The following is a 6,000-nucleotide window of genomic DNA, read 5'->3' as shown; positions in this document are numbered from 1 at the left end:
ATCCCTGGGTTGGGAAGATCCCCTGGAGAAGGAAATGGCAACCCAATCCAGTATTCTTGCCTGGAGAATCCCATGGACAGAGGAGCCTGGTGAACTGTATACTCCATGGGGTAGCAAAGAGTCAGACATGACTGAGCGACTTCACTTCACTTACTCAAAACAAAACAAAATAGAGAGGAAGAGAGTGATTGAGAGGGAATTTGAAGAGATCTTAACTCTGTAGAGAGACATAGACTCAGTCATCAGCCATAAAACACACTGCTCAAACAATCCCTCTTATATTTCCATTTTATAAGTAAACATCTACAAAACATGGAAGAAGTCTGTGACTAAATAATAATTCTATGTCTCTCACCTAAGCAGAATGAATTTTTATAACTGTAAGGTAGCTATTTACAGATATTGATGTCCACAGAAGATAATAAATTTCCTCAATAGTGCATTCTCTGTCTGCCCAATAATTTTTTAAACTCAACAATTTTCTTTAATCACAGGGTCATGGAATAAAGATTATTTTCCTTATGAATTAAGATGATATAGACTTTGAAATAACAATAAAGACACATCAATAAAGATAAGATTGAGTTTGATCATTTGCCTTTGGATTTTTATCTTCTATACTAGCATTCCTAAGGAAAAATGGATGAGGTCAAAAACTCTATAATTAGCATTTAACTTCAAAGGAACAAACATCTTTGTTTCTGTGGGATTGATCATTGGGCCCCTGATCAGCATCAATTTCATTCTAATGGACACTCTGTTTTCTGTTTTACAATTTACACTTGAATTCCAAGTATTTCCCTTTGATACATTCCTGAAAGAAGATTCAGACAAATTGTCTGGTTTTTCTTTTAAGTATAATATTAAAATCTCCTTCTATGCCACCCCTCTGGATGCCTCATTAAAATTTTTTATGAGCCATCACCTTTGTTCTATCCATGGAGGTTGGAACAAGATGAAGAGGATGTTTTCATCAGAGGAGGATTGTTCCAGGATGAAAAAGCTCACAGGAATATATGATGTGTTTCAGAAGAAGGAGGGGAAAAGCAAAGATTGGGAAGATTCTGCTCCTGTGGGTGTCAGCCCCGCCAGAGACAGCGCTCACGAATGACATGTTTCAGATCACTTGACACGGTCATGCAAGCAATAGAAAGTTATATGGTTTTTAGTCTTCAGGTAGCATTGAAATGATAATGAGGGTGGATGGGGTGGGGGGAGGAAATGAACTTCTCATTTTGTATTTAAATTACTTTTGAGCTAGTTCTAGACTGTGGAGGAGTTGATAAGCTAACCAATTCATACACACTCACACCTCCCCCCTCCTCCACAGCCTCACCAAAGTTTCCCACAGACTTACTGTAGCCAACTCATCACTCACTCAAATTGCATTTATGGAGGGACTGGTACCTGTGGGCATCATGCTATGCCCTGGCAAAACAGATGAAAGAACACTTTTCCTGCCTCTAATGGGAAAGTCAGACAAGGAGCCAGATAACCACAATACAGAGAGGGAAGTCTCCTGTTATGAGATGGACGCTATGTGCTAGGCATCCAACCCAGCTGGGGAAGGAGTGCAGAAGGTGAAGGAGAGGGAATTCTTCCTGGAGTTGACTGTTTTGAAAGATGGATAGGTGTTGTTCAAGAAAAAGGAAAGATATTGCTAGCAATCCCAGCTGTACAATACCAGGATGTAGGATATGAACTGAAAAAGTTAAATTTGGAAATAGGAACTGGGGCAATCATAGAGGATCTTGAAGGCTACACTACGAGTTTGAACTTCATTCCAAAGTTGATGGGAAGTGATGACTAGTATTTTTAAGAAAGGATTACCCTGATTAGCAGTCACAGCATCAGTGCAGTGCTTAGCTTGTCACCTCCTCTCTAAATGACACCAATCAGGAAAACTAACTAGGATAAAAGGCAGAGCCAGAGCAGTGAGTGTGAGGACCAAGAAACAACACATGTTTCAAGAGGATTTATAGGAAAGAGGGGTACCAAAGCTGTTGATGGATTGGCTTCTGGTAGAGACAGAAAGGTAAAGCACAGCATAATTGGTGGTACAATTCAGGGCTCAGGAATATGGAAAATAATAGAGGAGGAGGAAGCGAAGAGAGTGGATGCAGTTGAGATGATTTCACTCAATGAAACATCCCACAGGCGACTGATACAGAGATGTAGAGCTCAGGAGACAGGGCAGAATAGAAAGGCACATTTGGGTGCCACGTGGCAGGTAGGAGAAGGCCAAGGAGAAACAGAGAGCCCAGAGATCACCTGCATTTCAGGAACCCTAAAAAAGAGACTGATACAGAGAAGGCAGATGGACAGAACGAAAACATAAGAACCATGTAAAATCCAAGGAAGGAACATGTTTCAGAGACAGAGTGATGGACAGGGACAAATGCCACAGAAAAGTAATGAAGATCAAGCTAAAGAAGGAACTTGGCTTTTGTAAGCACAACATCTTTGAGGATCTCTGCAGAGCAGTTGTAGCGCAGTGGTCAGGCTAGAATCTAGACCTCAAAGACTGAAGACAAAATGGGACAAGGGAAAGCAGAAACGACAAAGCAGACCCGAACTTCAGGAGGCTTAGTATAGAAAGCTAGTGGAAAGAAGGGACAGAAAGCAAAAGACTCAGGTGTCCAGGAGGAGTGTGTGTGTGTGTGTGTGTGTGTGTGTGTGTGTGTGGAAGGGTAGGGAGGGAGAGAAGGGTGAGTTTTTCTTTAAGAAGGCGCTGTCCCCTTTTATTTCCTGCCCACTGAGAACTCTGGGACTAATCTAATCCAATACTCAGGTTTTAAATGAAAGAAGAATCGTATATGTGGTGCAGGAATTTATAGAACACTCGCTGCCATCAGAGCTTTGTGTGTTTTCTCCCCTTTATCATCCCAGCAGTTCTACAGCATGGGCATTATTATATTCTCTCTTTAAACTTCCCAGGGAACTGAATCAGCAAGGTCCCCTGGTTTGCCCACAGCCCAGGGTATGTAAACAATTGACCTGGAATTTGGTTCCATTTCTGTGTGAATCTAAAGCACCAAGGCCCTGGGAGTGAGAGGGTCAGCCCTTCTCTAGCAATTTCATCTCTAGGAGCCTGGCTCCTTCTCTGTGAAATGAAAGCTTTGGACCAGGAGCTCACAATCATGTCTTGCTTCTGGTGCACTAGGCAGTCAAGACCCAAGAGTTCTGTCCAAGAAGCAAACGGCTCAGTAAGCGAACGATGTGAAAATCCATCTGTTTATCTTCTTGCCACTTTAACTCCCATCTACACACACCTGAGCACACAATTCTATTCTTTTCAAATACCAATTTGAGTCTAGGAGGAGTTGAGTTCGCTGCAACCTAAGCGGCTGGCTCGGCAAGATGAAGGCCCACTACTCTAAACACAAAACCTTTTCCTGGGTAGTTTCAGAAAAGTTACTCTGGAAGGAGATCTTTCTTCTTTCTCTTTATACCAGGTTTCTTAATATAGATATATTTTTGAATGTTGACTTGTCATTGATATGTACTATACATTCACAAAGATGTACATACCCAAAGTATGCAGCTTTATCAATTTTCACAAGATGAACATATCCTTGAAACCAGCACCCAAATGGCTGCCACTTTTTGAAAATTATTTATTCATTTCCACAGTTATAAAGCTTCCTTGGTAATTCAACTCTCTACCTCAAAGCGAATTTAGAAGGGCTAGCTAATTATAGCTTTAACTGTAAAACACTTTGACAAACTTGAAGTAGCTAGAGAGCTGCTTAAATTGATTATAATGTCACATGGCTTCTACTTAAATTATTTCACCTGGGAAAATGTCAAACTGTCCTCATTAACAGATCACAAAAGAGATGTGTTTGAAATTTATTTTAATGGAGACTTGTGCATTTTTTAAACTATTGTGAGGCAGCTAGTAACCTGAAATATTCCTGTTTGAGTTTTGAGTCAGTCTCCTTCCCTTCTCATAACCCTGTCTACGTTCCTTTTTCTGTAGCTATGGGAAATCTTGTGTTTGAAAGTAATAATGATTTCCCCAAACCTTCATGTATTACAAGTTGGTCATATGGTTGGTTATCACCGGTCCTTGGCTTCAACTATTGGTTTGCAGGCATCATTAATAATATTTTGTACAAAGCCACATTCAGATTTTAACCTTCTCCAGGCATGGGCCACCTTTCAGAGACTGATCTCAATCTGTGCTGTGCTGTACTTAGTCATCCAGTCACATTTGATTCTTTGGGATCCCATGGATGGTATCTTTGTGACCCCGTGGACGGTAGCCCACCAGTCTCTTCTGTCCATGGGGATTCTCCAGGCAAGAATACTGGAGTAGGTGGCCATGCCCTCCTCCAGGGCATCTTCCCCACCCAGGTATCAAACCCAGGTTTCCCGCACTGCTGCTGCTAAGTCACTTCAGTTGTGTCCGACTCTGTGTGACCCCATAGACGGCAGCCCACCAGGCTCCCCTGTCCCTGGGATTCTCCAGGCAAGAAAACTGGAGCGGGTTGCCATTTCCTTCTTCAATGGATGAAAGTGAAAAGTAAAAGGTTAAGTCGCTCAGTTGTGTCCGACTCTCAGCGACCCCATGGACTGCAGCCCACCAGGCTCCTCAGTCGACGGGATTTTCCAGGCAAGAGGACTGGAGCGGGGTGCCATCGCCTTCTCCGCTCCCGCACTGCAGGCAGATTCTTTACCATCTGAGCCACCAGGGGAATTCTAGGTTATTTCTAATCTGGAGGGGCATGGTTTGAAACCACTCAGGAGGACTCATCTCAGTTTGGAACAAGTGAGCAGAAAAGCAACTGGTCTCTTTTGAGGATGATGCTTCTATCTTCTCAAGGGGAATGGGGGAGGGAGAACACCTTATGTGACAAAGACTCCGACAGTAAAATCTAGAGAATTTCAGAGTGAGCAGCAAGAAGAAAGGATAATTTAGCTGCACAAGACTTTGGTCCCAGAAAGTCGATAAACAGTGCACCAGCTATTGTGGCTATTCCACAGTGATATGAATGGAGGAAGAAAAATGCTTTTTGTGGCATAGAAGAAGGAATCTCCTGAATATTATTTCTATTTACTGATGTTTGGTGTCCAGTCATTCCAGCCTGACTGGGAATTGCTAGTATGATTGGTCCCCTTTCCATTAGTTCTTTTGATAAATCTAGTCATTTCACATTACCTCTAATAAATTTGTTTTTCTTCCACTTGCCAACCTGTCTGAAAGATCTGGCTCACAATCTAAACTTGAACTATCTATAGACCAATAGTTCTCATTGCCAGTCTGTACACCTCTAATCTTTTACAGTTAAAGCTATAATTAGCTAGCCCTTCTAAATTCACTGTGAGGTAGAGAGTTGAACTACCAAGGAAGATTTCTAACTATGGAAACAAAGAATAAATAATTTCCAAAAAGAGGCAGCCATTTGGGTGCTGGCTTCAAGGATATGTTATCTTGTGAAAATTGATAAAGCTGCATACTTTGAGTGTGTACACTATTGTGAATGTATAGTACATATTAATGACAAGTCAACATTTAAAAATATATGTATATTAAGAAACCTGGTATAAAGAGATCACCAGGATAAAGTGATTGAAGATTCATACCCTGAGGATTGAAACTTCAAGACAGGAATAGCAAGACAATTAAGGAAAGAGGCTGGGCCCTGCCCAGACCACATATTTCTCATTCTTTAAGTCAGGAGACCTCCCTGACCACACAAGCACAGAAAGCCTCTTTAGAGGTCAAAGTGGAGTGATGCTAACTAATGCCAGGCTACCCATAGGCCTTAGTGGTAGAATCCATCTTGGCTAAGAGATGCATGCACACACATAGGAAGATACTGAGATATACCAAATGTGGACTGTGAATTAGGCAAATCAAAATTTTTGGCCAAAGGAAATCCGGAAGGCAAGCCCCATATCAGTGATTTAAACTGCCAGAGAGGGCAACTCAGGGACTATCCCTCTGAGTCCGCCCATGTGCCCATCCACATATACGGTATTATTTTTCCTCTT

The sequence above is a fragment of the Bubalus kerabau genome, chromosome 9 (genome assembly GCF_029407905.1).
Source record: "Bubalus kerabau isolate K-KA32 ecotype Philippines breed swamp buffalo chromosome 9, PCC_UOA_SB_1v2, whole genome shotgun sequence".
Lineage (NCBI taxonomy): Eukaryota > Metazoa > Chordata > Mammalia > Artiodactyla > Bovidae > Bubalus > Bubalus kerabau.
This window is presented reverse-complemented; position numbering follows the sequence as displayed.